General features: G+C 42.1%; 1 protein-coding gene across 1 annotated transcript in view; it reads right to left on the bottom strand.

Moving 5' to 3' along the window:
• Positions 1 to 8,835: 8,835 nt before the first annotated feature.
• dntt (deoxynucleotidyltransferase, terminal) overlaps positions 8,836 to 11,634 on the bottom strand; it is a 120,416-nt gene continuing 117,617 nt past the window's right edge. The window contains exon 12 of the mRNA XM_033613582.2: positions 8,836 to 9,309. The gene's annotated coding sequence lies outside the window, so the exon portion shown is untranslated. The remainder of the gene's footprint in view (positions 9,310 to 11,634) is intronic.

Below are 11,634 nucleotides of genomic sequence, written 5' to 3'. Positions count from 1 at the left end.
TACATTGATTAATATCCCTCCTCGCCCATCAATGGATGAGTAATTCTTGGTAATGGAACATGCTCTGCTCAAAGAATCGATCTGGGTTCATGGAAGTGCGGAAAAAATATCTGGCTGATATCAGAGAAATGAATCAGAGGACAATCACAAGGGGGTAATGAGCTCCTGCCTTTTCCAGACATCTTAACTTGATAGAGTAAAAACAGATTTAACCGGACAGGGGAATAAAAGCATTAAACAAACAAAGAGCATGCATCAACTGTTGCTATTTTCTGCCATAACGGCCCTAAATCTACATAACTAAACCCTGCGGAGAAGCTTGATGTACGAAAATCTACTGTATGTGGGCAGCTTGCTTCCAGCCCACATCCTGCTTGTGGACAGATTTATAATGACTCATTTGATTTGTAGCCAGAGGTGATTATACATATGGCAGATAATTCGTGCTGTACCTTCTGATAAACCTTCTACCACACATGCTAAGGGAGGCATATTTTCTTGTGTTCAAACAAGAATTTGCACTTTTGTGCTATTTTAAGTGTGTTCAAAAAAAACATTCTGTATTTGGCTTCCATGTGTCCTCCCTCTTGTGTTGAGGCAGAGATGCCATTCTGATCATCTAATCCCCACCTTCTCCCCCTCTATACGCCACTCCTGCCTATCTCTGTGACTGAGGCAGACACCGGCGGAGGGCCAGATGGCGTGTGCTACACTTGTTTCGCTGTTGTGCGACTGTTATTTATATGCCACAGAGGCAGCAGCAGCGGGCCCCCTAGACGAGAGCTTTTGTTTCGGAGCTTGAAACGGAGAGAGGAAGAGAGGGGCGAGGAATGAGCGGGAGACAAAAACAAATGTCCCTATTAGATTATCACCTCAGCCCCTGTGGAAGAACTCTCTACTCCTGTCTTGTGTGTATAAGCTTTGGTGTGGGTGTGTGCCCCCCGCTGCCAGGAACAGAAAACAGCGGTCTGATATCTCAATATCACTGGTATTAGTCCGGGTAAGAGGCCATGGATCATTTTAATGCCACCTCATGTACAGGAAGCCCCGAGTAGTGGATCAATGATACATGTCCCCCAGCCACCCATGACACCTACCAGCCACACACGCGCACACACGCATCCCTCAACCCAGCCCTGCATTCCTCCCTTTTTACTCTGTCGCGCACACACACCCCTCCCCTACCCACTCAATAAACTGTGAGAAAAAGCAATATCTCTCTTGAAGGCAGAGGAATATGATTAAAGCTTTCGCGCTGCCGTTATCATCCCATGAGCCGTTAACAGGGAGCAAAATGAAGCAAAGTGAATTACCTTCAGCTGTCACTGTGTAGCCTGCAGACCCAGAGTCAAGGGCCTGTAATGTTCAAAGCATTGTTGAAGCTTATAATGACAGATAGAATTCAAGAAAAGCACATTGTGCCTTTGTAAGAGAAACCGTGTTATTGTGGCAAAAAGTTTCTGCAATTGTTTTCCACTGAGAAGTTGCAAAAAATACTGTAAACACTTTTAGTGTTTTACTATAGAATGTGAAAACATCTTGACATTGAATAGATATGGCAATAACTGCCTACACCAGTGCTGAAAAGCTGTATATTGACGTCCCTCTACCCAGCAACATTTTCCAGCTCTTCCTGGGGGATCCTGAGGTGTTCCTAGGCCAGATGAGATGTATAATCCCTCCAGTGTGTTCTGGGTCTACCCGAGGGTCTCCTACCAGCTGGACATGTCTGGAAAACCTCCAAAGGAAGGCCCACAGGAAGCAGCTTGAACAGATGCCTGAACTACCTCACTCCGAGCTAGCTCCGGGTGTTTAAGCTCCAGAGCCTATGTTTGAGGATGAACCCAGCCACCCTACGAAAGAAACTCATTTTGGCCACTTGTTCTTGTGATTCTTTTGATCGCTACCGAAGCTCATGACCATAAGAGAGGGCTTGAACGTAGAATGACTGGTAAATCAAAAGTTTTGCCTTCTCGCTTTGCTCCCTCTTAACCACAACAGTCCCGTACAACGTCTGCATTACTGCCAACACTGTACCAATCCACCTGTCAATTTCACGTGCCATTTTACCCGCACTCGTGAACAAGACCTTGAGATATATGAACACAGATCTGATGATATAGCCACAAAGTCGATCATCAGTCTTCCGTCTGAGGTGTTCTTGTACCAAGTGTACTGATCAATCAGCCTGTGCTCAAAGATATTCTTTGTTAAGGCCAGTCCACAACTAGCACTGAAGTGCAATAACAAAGCACTTTCCTGTAATTGCCTATGTGAGTGTTAAAGTCCCCTAACAGAACTATGGGGTCCCTAGGCAGTATCCTTTCCAGGACCCAACCAGAGACTCAAAGAAAGCTGGATACTCTGGACTGCTGTTCAGCGCATAGGCACAAAACACGCCCCAGTGACATAGGGGCAACACTCTTCTTCTCAGAGGAGAATTCTAACAATCAGCCTGAGAAGGGTGAGCATCCCGGTACCCACACAACAGATCTTGGCAACTCCAGAGAGAAAGAGAGTCTAACCTCTTTCCTGGAGTTTGGTTCCAGACCCAGTGCCATGGGAAGAGATGAGTCAAACTACATCCAGTTGGTACCACTCTACCTCCCACGTGGGCTCTGGTTTCTCCCCCACCCAAGAGGGATGACGTTCTAGGAAATCAGTGTGCCATGCCTGTCGTCAGTATGCATAGGTCCTTGACCCCAGTCATGTCTATCCCTGTGGATGGTGGATCCACAGGGGGGTAGCTTCATGTAGTCTTTCGGGCTGTGCGCTGACTGGTGAGTTCCCCAGTTCTGGCTCTAGGAGTCTCTGGTTTCCCTTTTCCAGGCGAGGTGTGACGGGTCCTTTAGCCATTTCATGTGGGGTCTGTGAATCACTCTTAGATCTTTTTTGGCTTTTGTATTTGGTTGAACAAACCCTTTAATGTCTATTATCCCTTCTAATGCTGTTTTGCCAAGACAGATATTTCAACACATTGATTTTCATTCCCTTTGCTTGACATGCTGGTTATGGAGGTTAACAATGGGTGTTAAGGAAAGTGTAAATTAGTATTTCTGTCATCACATTGAGATATCTCTCTCATTCCTCCTGTGGTATGTTAACTTGTTGAATTCCATGTGGATAAAAAAGGCAGGAAAGTAAGGGGAAACATTTCGTCACTTTCAACATGCCATTTACTCTGTTATACCCATCCCTTATCAGTCCTCTTGCTATTTCCAGATTGCACTTTATGTGGTGGGGTGGAAACATCTCAGAGAGAGAGAGAGAGAGAGAGAGAGAGAGAGAGAGAGAGAGAGAGGAATGGGTTATAAACACTGTCATTAGAAAATGTTCACTCTGTCCTCTTGAAAAGCCAAGGATTTTGCAGTCCTTCAAAGATAACATTAAGGCTCACCATCAAACAAAATATCATCAGCTCTGGCTGCTACGCTAATCGGTAGCAGCAATGGGATGAGAGGAGACTCAGACAAGAAGAGAGAAAATGAGATAGAAGGAATGAGAGAAGTCTGAGTGGGATACTGATTGCAGTCAGCTGTCTGATCCCTGTCGGTCTCCAGATTGCAGCCCTGTCAGCGTGCCTGCTTTTTTTAAGTCAGCGGACAATGAAATGGTTTACTCTGTGATCAGAACTGAAATGTAGCAGGTAGAGCTTTCTTGTCAAACCTCAGGAAGCATTAGCATTAAAAGAAGTGTGTAGGCAGAAACCAATACCACGGCTGTACCAGTGATCTCTCCTGTGAATGGAAAGGCAACGTGTTGATAAATTAAGTCAAATAAATTAGGACAGGGACTCATTTTGTGCCAGACTGACAATTAAAGATGCCTTGGGATTAACCCAGTGATAACATCCGTCTCCTCTTTTACATCCATTAAACGGGAGTAATCATCTAGATTGACACAATGAGTGCTTATGGAAAAAAAGCAGATTATGTGACATCATTACTTGACCTTTTAGTGACAACTAATGCTCTATGATCTATTTTTCACTGCTGTGTGTTTCTCAAAGAGAAAAAAATCATAGGAGTGTCCCAAATCCATTCTGCAGAGAAATTTTCAGCATAATTTAAGTAGTAGTGTGTTCACACTAGGACAATGACAAAATTAAGTGTACTCAAAAAAGTCATTATGCATACTTAAAAACGCTTGAATTTGAGTGTGCTGTTGATGGACACTAGTGGCAACTTCAGGTTCAGAAGGCCATTATCAGCCTATTAAATGGCCATTGTCAGATGTCATCATTCGCAGTTTTGTCAGGTTTTACTTTCAGTTTCATTAGGTGTAGGCACCAATACTACGTGGTTACATTTAGACAAAAAGATAAAGGTCTACGTTAAAAAAAGTATCTTTATGTGATGTGATGTGATGTGATGTGATGTGATGAGACAAAAAATGAGTCAGCATTGACTTTTGGTTGTTTTGTTTTGTTTTTTTAAGATATTTTTTGGCATTTTGTCTTAACTGGATAGGAATTTAAGCTGCAGCAAGGTTATGGCCTTTGTACATGGGGTGCTGATACTACCAGGTGAGCAACTGGGCACCCTGAAAATCCAGTTTTCTTTTTACCCATCCACCATCCTGACCATCTTTTACACTCTTACTACCAGGACAGCACCTGACTTTATTCTGTTCCATCCTTTTGTTATTCCATCATTATTACTACAACCACTAGGGGTCACTTTCAAACAATAAACATGGTCATTTAATGGGCTAATTATGGCCTTCTGAACCTACTACGTGTAGCAGGCCAATTGTAACCCAAATCTATAAGGCTGATAACCACCAGTGTCAATTCAACAGGTGATAACATTTGAAGTGGGCTTGATTGATGAAATGAATGCTATTGATGCAATCATGCCTGCTCAATCTGTAAGATATGTAATGTGTGTGTGTTATAACTGGATAACCCAAGATGGTAACTTTTCATTTTTTTTAAAAAAAAGGCCACCTGTTAACAAGTTTGCTATAACAACTTTATAAGGAGATATGTCAAGGTTGTGTGTGCAGCTTGTTGTGCTGCCCACAGGCAGTCAGAAAAAGATATTATTACTGCTTTAAGGCATGTTCAAAGGAAACCGTTGTCACTGTTGGTGGGAGACAGCTCCAGGTCTCCTGTGTCAAAGTTGGATCTTTTTCACATCAAACCATCAACCACAATCAGACACTTTGTGACAGTATACAGAATATAGAGCACTTGTCACAAACAACAGAAATATAACTCTCTTTAAGTTTCTGACCAACAAGCATAGCTTTTTATACACTTACTGGCAAGGACTCGCTCAATCTCAGCATTTGTTATGAAGAGAAGACGGAGCTCATACTGCAGAAGCTTTTCATAACGATCAATATGCAATTTTAAGCTTATGTAAAGTCAAAATGATGCAATTATAACAGTGGAAATGAAACAGAGTTTTACATTAATTTGAAAATCAAAGCTGTTTCCATTTTGAGCTCTAAAGTATTCCAGCAGATTTCACACCTACTCTCACTCCATGGAGCAGAATGTAAAAATTTACTGCAGAATCATCTTGACAGTCATCTCAGTTTACAACGATTACTCTAAAAATGATTTACTGAATGTTAAGATGTAATACAAACCAAGAAAACAGTGACACTCCAGGCTTGACTTCAGTTTTAAGAAAGGTGTGGGCTTATCCAAAAAGGCTAAAGGTAACACTTGACTGGACTACTGTCAACCTGTACACTTAGACTGGCTGTTGCAGAACGCTTTATATTTTCATTTTTTGCTCAATCTATTGGGATGGCATGTGGCTTGGCCCTCAAGGGTGGCCAGACGTAGGTGTTTATTCAGCATGAAATGAGGTGAAGCCTAAAAATACATAGGGGTCGAGGGGGACGCTGGGCGGGGTTAAATGGTTGGCCCCCCATTCAAAGAGCCACAGAATGAACAGTGCTGCCTCATTAGCAGCCTGATACGGAAGCAGGTCCATCTGGAATAGCAGGCAGAGGAACTGGAGAGACTGGGACTCGGCACAGAGAGAGAGAGGGGTCAGAAATAGCTGAAAGATGAACAGACTGACCGCAGGACAAACACACACACACACACACACACACACACTCACATGAAAGCACAGAAGCAAGCTGACAAAGGAGATACAGAGAAGCGCACACACAGATGATCACTGTTAAAGTCAGAGACAATGTCAAAGGCGGAAAAAACACATACAAATGCACACCCAGACACGACGGCACAGAGACGCAAACAAACAGATGCAGAGATAGATATGTTTACACCATCACACACACACACACAAACACACACACACACACACACACACACACACACACACACATTGTCAGATCTACTGTACTTTAAGCCCTTGTTGCATCTTTTAAATTGATGCTCAAGAATCATTTCCATATTTATGTAACTAGCTTATTCATGACTTGAAGTTAAATGTATTCCTGATCATAACTTCGCTAATGGGTATTCTCATGGAACAGAGCAGATGTGTATGTGTTTCAGTTTGCATGAATGCATGTATATTTTAATGCAGTACATATGAATACTATACATGCAGTATGTATGAGTGTTACCGAGCGGTCATGTTTGCATTAGGTATGCAAAAAATTAAGCAAACATCTCTTATTGTGGAAAGATTTATGCATTGCTTAAAGGGATACTACAATCACTGAATACTGCACTTCATTAAGTTGGAAGACTCTGATACGTTCACCATTATCCATATGTAATGTATAAGCATATTTAAATAAGGTCCTCCTTAAGCCTGGAGTTTCATGTTTTAGCAACACATTCTCAGTCCGACCTTGTCACATATCGACATTTGGTCATGGGCTTTTCACATCCAGATACAACATGAAAGGTACCCTGGGTGTGTTGACTGTTGACGTTCTGGGAAACCGCGTCAAGTTCTGCCTGTTACATGCATTGTCGTCTTTCAAAATACACGTCCGTTTTCACAGGACGTTTAATGTTTACATACAGTCTCTTTCAAAATGTACACACTACATCAGTACAACACCGCAAATTGATGTTTTTTTTCCTCCAACGACTAACACATGGTTGGGTTTAAGCGACAGAAACACGTGGTAGCGTTTGGGAAAAAAAGAACAAGGTTTGGCTACATAATCTTACGGGAGGCGAACGCTGTTCTCCTGGGTTAAAGTCGTGGTTGGGTTTAGGCAACAAAAGCACGTGGTTGCGTTTGGGAAAAAAGAACAGGGTTTGGCTTTATAATCTTACAGGACGCGAATGCCACTCTCCCAGGTGAAAGTTGGTGTTTGTTGGACCCATCCACCACGCCTCCCGCCTGTCCTACTTGGACCTCCGCCACCTTATTTTTCATTCTTGTCCTGCTGTGTTTGCCCCTGACGCCGCTGAGCTCGGTTAAACTATATCACCAACCAGCCACATATTACGGCAGCGTTAAAGGACGGCTTTTTCGTCAGTTGCTGATGCTGCAAGTCACTGCCAAACATCGGATTTCGATGACTTCGGAGTGAGATTGGGTTGGATTTAGCCGTCGCCCTGCAACACATTCTCATCTCCAGGCACTAGCTAAGACAACCCTGATGACATCATCAGGGTTTTTCTTTTTTTCACACTTGACAAAGTCCCTTCAGAGCCACAGAGGACATTATACAAATGTACCATGCTAGTACACATAACCACCAAACTCACCTGTAAGTGCAAATTGGTGAAACATGTCTGTTCCTCCATAAATGGACACGTGTGACCCAGCTACTTCCCCATCTTTTGTTCTTTTTGGCTGGAATGTCCAATGCCTTTGTTTGCTTCCTTTGAGTATGATCATGATTTGTTTTTCCTTTTATTTTCTTAAAAGTAAAACTTTTCTTCTGTGAAGTGGTTGTGTGTCCTGTATATGTTTTGGTCTCAAGTAGAGCTTTGGTATGTTTAGAGAGGCTGTAACAGGAACATCACACTGACTGCAGCTTAAGAGGATTTTCCCCATTCTTGGATCTGGCCCAGTACCTATACCCCCTGTGGACTGAAATACAGCCATCTAGAGAAACTCATTTCACTGCAGTTGTACAGTTCATAATCTCTCTATATATCATGCTCCTTTTATCATTTTTGTTGACATTCTCCACTTTTCCTTAAAATTTTTTTATAGTTGCATGTCACAAGAACAGACTGGCATGGTGGTGCAATGGTTAGCACTGTCGCCTCACAGCTAAAAGGTTCCAGGTTTGAATGGCTGGCCAGCTGGCGCCCTTCTGTGTGGAGTGTGCATGTTCTTCTCACATCAGCGTGAGCTTCCTCCCACAGTCCAGACATGCAGGTTAGGTTAATTGGTGACTCTTGCCCATAGGTGTGAATGTGAGCATGACTGGTTATCTGTCTCTATGTGTCAGCCCTGTGATAGTCCGGCAACTTGTCTAAGGCAGTGGTTCCCTACTGGTGGATCGTGGTCCATTCTGGTTGGACTACAACTGACTTGTGAACGTTTCAAGTTTGTAAAATAACACACAGACTGACACAGACCTTTTATTTCTGAATGCTGTTTCTCTATGTAGAGTGACTGAATAACGGACAGCTACTTAAAAGAGACAGCAAACTAGCTCAATGACATGCCCAATCACAATATGATGCTGCATATATTAAAGTGTGTGGACTATGAACTAATGACTGAGGAGAAATCTGGACCTTGTGGCTGGACCAGTTGGGAACACTGGTCCAGGGTGTACCCCACCTCTCGTCCAATGTCAGCTGGAATAGGCTCCAGCCCTTCCGAGATCCTTAACAGGATAAGCGGTTATGGATAATGAATGAATGAATGTCACAAGAAACTTTTGCAGTTTATGCAGTTTTTGCTTGTTTATGGTCAAATTTAAACACAGAGAAGGCAAAAGTCTGGTGAAAGTTAATTAAAAGGTAGTTAAGATAAGAAAGCTGGAATGCCAAAATTAAGCTTGGAAGTGTGAGTTTATAATGTTTTTGTTTGGAGAAATATGTCAGGAATTACTCATTAATTTAATAAGAAAAAACTATAGTGACAGTCAGTGACATTGGTACAAACTTACAGATACTGATTAAAGAATTTCACATTTAGAGAGAAACAAACTGACATGCAGGTGCGCGCGCGCACACACACACACACACACACACAAACACACACACAAACATACTGTATAGAAAGCTGTGCATACACACTTTGGTACAAAGACAGATCAGATTCTCTCCCCCTGCCTGTTTGCCACAAAGCAGAAAGCAGAGGGAGGAGTGGAGTATGGTGACATGCTGCAGCAGATGGCTCATCTCCTCCTCCTCATCCTCCTCCTCTCTTCCTCTCATTCCTCTGCCACCTGTGGAGGAGGACACACACTCTTCAGAACCGTCCGCCCTCCCCGAAATCAAGGATGCAGGTCATTTATCATGAAAGGAGCAGGTCACCTCAAATTAAAGTTTGTTGTGCGAGTGCATGATTCTTCTTGTGGGTTCTGCACATCACTCTGTTCTTGTCAGACTGAATGAGTCTGAAAGTCACAGTGACACCGATGGGAGTTTGTCTTTGTGAGCAAATTACCCGTAAGAACATCTCTGATGATTGCAGGAATCTTCAATTTTATTTCTTTTTTTCCCCATGCAAATTAAAAGCTCCTGTGTTTTGCAGAAACTCTCTGTGAAAATGAAACTCCAGTTCTAAACTTGTATTATTATGATTATTATTATTTTAGTTAGAGTAATTATATATTACTCTACATATTAATACAGAAATGTTTATTACCTCATATGTGTATATGTTGTGTGACAAATTTCTCAGCCCTCTTAAATAAGACAAAAAGTGTTTGGAACAAAAGAAGATGAGCAGAACTTGTATGCAGTGACATGGTCAATACAGGAACTTTTTTAAAAATCTAAGTCTTTATTTCTATTTAATGCAGATGTCTCACAGTGCACAGTCTTCTCTTCACACTCTTCTTCTCTTGTTTTGTTTCAGAGCCGGCCAAAGCCATGCATCGGCTTCACTTCTCTCCGGCTGAGTTGACATCGTGACAGGCCTTGAGAGGCAAGGATACACAGTGTCCTTATTCTGTCACCTTCCCCCATTGGCTTTGACTGGCCCCAACACATGCATTCAAGCCCCTACAGCACAGCCAATAAATCACTGTCTTCTGATACAATGCAAGAGAAAGTTTGCTCAAGGAGCTCGGCACAGGCATTATCAGTGTTTGGTCCCGATCTATTTTGGTCCTCTCCTTTTCAGTCGCTGGATGTTTGACATAAAAGGATAGATATGCTGGTGGATCAAACTGTGATGTAAACCGTGAAGTTTTTCGCTGCATTAATGGTTTGGATAAAAATCAAACTGATCTGGATTTGTGTGTCAGCTCCTTCTACGGCATATCATTCACAGATGCTCACTCTCACTTCTGAGGAGTATGTCCACACAGTTATTCACGTTACCCACTTACTCACTCATTGTTCATCACGACCTTTTGTCACGTAACTTTGAGATGTGACACTTCATATTCTATCTTCAGACCATCCCTGGAGAGGCATTATGGCTGATGCATGTTCCCCCGAGTACATGTGTCCTCCTCAAAGAGTCACCCATTAATCTCTGAGCACTTCCTATCAATGCAAACCGTCCCCATATCTTTGGCTCTCTCAATCAACCTCATAACATCTGCGGTGACAAATTGACAGAGCTGCAGAATGACCTTACATCATTTTACAGTGCTATGCATCCATGGATGAACTATGAGACAATGGGCCCCCGTAGTCTCTTTTTGGTCATTTCTTTCTCTCTTTATAGTTGTTTTGTGTCTGTTTGTGGTCATGTTGTAACTCTCTCCCCCTTTTGGTCATTTTATTGTGTCTTTGTACTTGTTCTGTGTCTTTGTGTAGTCATTTTGCATCTGTTTGTAATTGCTTTGCATCTCCTCTTGGTTGATTTGTATCTTTTTGAAATATTTTTCTGTCCCTTTGTAATTATTTTGCGTTGCTTTGTAGTTGTTTATTTTGCATATTTGCATATTTTGCACTGTGAATATTTTGTGACTCCTCTGTAATTAAGCATCCATCTGTTCAATTTGTTTCTCTTTGTGGTTGTTTTAAGTGTCTTTGGTATCATTTTGTGTTTCTTCCGTATCGTATCATCTATTTGTGGTAATTTTGCACCTTTGTAGTCATTTTGCATCTCTTTGTGGTCATTTTGCATTTCTTTGTAGTCGTTTTGCATCTCTTTGTGGTCATTTTGCATCTTTTTGTGGTCATTTTGCATCTTTGTGGTCATTTTGCATCTCTTTGTGGTCGTTTTGCGTCTCTTTGTGGTCATTTAGCATCTCTTTGTGGTCATTTTGCATCTCTTTGTGGTCGTTTTGCATCTCTTTGTGGTCGTTTTGTGTCTCTTTGTGGTCGTTTTGTGTCTCTTTGTGGTCGCTTTGCGTCTCTTTGTGGTCATTTAGCATCTCTTTGTGGTCATTTTGTGTTTCTTTTTGATCGTTTGTAACTCTCTGGACTTAGTTTGCACCTCTTTTGGTCATTCCATTGCCTCTTTGTAGGTTTTTATGTTTCTGTAGTATTTTTGCATCTTTCTGCAGTCATTTTGTGTTGTTTTAAATTTTTGTGCGGCCATTTTGTGTCTATGTGCAGTCATTTTGCATCTCTTTGTAATCGCCTTACAT

Source organism: Epinephelus lanceolatus, chromosome 17 (genome assembly GCF_041903045.1).
Source record: "Epinephelus lanceolatus isolate andai-2023 chromosome 17, ASM4190304v1, whole genome shotgun sequence".
Lineage (NCBI taxonomy): Eukaryota > Metazoa > Chordata > Actinopteri > Perciformes > Serranidae > Epinephelus > Epinephelus lanceolatus.
Note: the sequence above shows the minus strand (reverse complement) of the source record. Positions and strands in the feature narration are given on the sequence as shown.